This window comes from Aplysia californica, unplaced genomic scaffold (genome assembly GCF_000002075.1).
Source record: "Aplysia californica isolate F4 #8 unplaced genomic scaffold, AplCal3.0 scaffold00208, whole genome shotgun sequence".
NCBI classification, from domain to species: Eukaryota; Metazoa; Mollusca; class Gastropoda; order Aplysiida; family Aplysiidae; genus Aplysia; species Aplysia californica.
Window position 1 is genome coordinate 241,973 of NW_004797478.1, and position 1,200 is coordinate 243,172.

The 1,200-nt window shown below is 40.4% G+C and overlaps 1 pseudogene; it reads left to right on the plus strand.

Moving 5' to 3' along the window:
* The first annotated feature begins 766 nt into the window (after window positions 1–766).
* On the plus strand, window positions 767–943 carry LOC118477764 (annotated as a pseudogene).
* The last annotated feature ends 257 nt before the right edge of the window (window positions 944–1,200 follow it).

Genomic DNA, 1,200 nt, shown 5'->3' on the forward strand with positions numbered 1-1,200 from the left:
CTTGTTAATGATAGCAATACAATTTACTAAGAATGAGAGATCTTTATTGAGTTTCGAATTGTGTTCATCTGCAAGTTTGTCTAAAGGGGGTACTCCCAAATAAGGAGGACAATGTATCGAAATCAGTCCCGACTCTGCGAACGAAGTGTTGCATTTTTATTGGCGTTCAGTGTATATTTTGAAACCTAAATCTACCTAATCATACCCTTTTTCATTCTCTGTTTACAATGATGAGAAGGTCATCAAACAAACAAGATTTACGAGCTTACAACTCAAAATAGTCAGTGTACATTGGCAGGGGCAGACCACACAAAACTTGACTGAATGACGTCAAAGGGATCCTCCAACAGAATAACATATCGACAACAAAATCCAGCCTCCTTGCCTTTTATGTAAGGGAAATAATTCGACGTGCTCGTAATTCATTCCCTTAGCAAGACATTTAGTTATTAAGTTGTTCCACTTTGTAGAGACACTTCTACGTTGGTTTATGTCATTTTCATGATAATAATAACCATGTCATGTTTGTATTTTATATCTTTGTCAACGTGTACCATTAGGCTGGTGTTCTAATGTTCTATGTGAGAATGACTGAGACGTGGGAGTGTCAATTAATGTGAAGGCAGCATGTAATCTGTAACGTCTAAATGCCCTAACCAGTTGTGACAATATTGTTCCTTTTGCATATTAACCAAAAAGAAATAATTGCCTTGCGATTGACCGGACACGGTTTTACTCTTTACATGACGCCCGAATCTGGAGTTCAGTCGCTTCTCGGCCTATTGGCTAAGATCAAAGTGTAATATCTGTTCTCAGCTTCTCCTCCGGCTGGGCTCACTGGTTTAGCAAGGCACCCGAGGGACGGAGAAATCTGCCCATCTTTTCTATCTCGTGGATGGTCATCGTCCATAATTTTTTTTTTCAAAAAGACGGAACACTGTTCAAATCACAGTACCTATCATATGTGGAGTAAAATCTATCTTTACACAGACAAAGACACTATAGGCACTAGATACAGTACGCCCCTCCTTCGCCTTGCTGCGCGATGGCCACATTCGACAGCAGCGTCCACCATGTTTCAGTTGGCGAGCTGTGTGAAGGAGTTCAAGCTAAAGCAATGGGTTAGGCATGTTTTCTCTCTCCCTCACACGCCATAGGCGAGGCTTGGTCCTTCTTAATTTTTATTTATTTTTTTACATG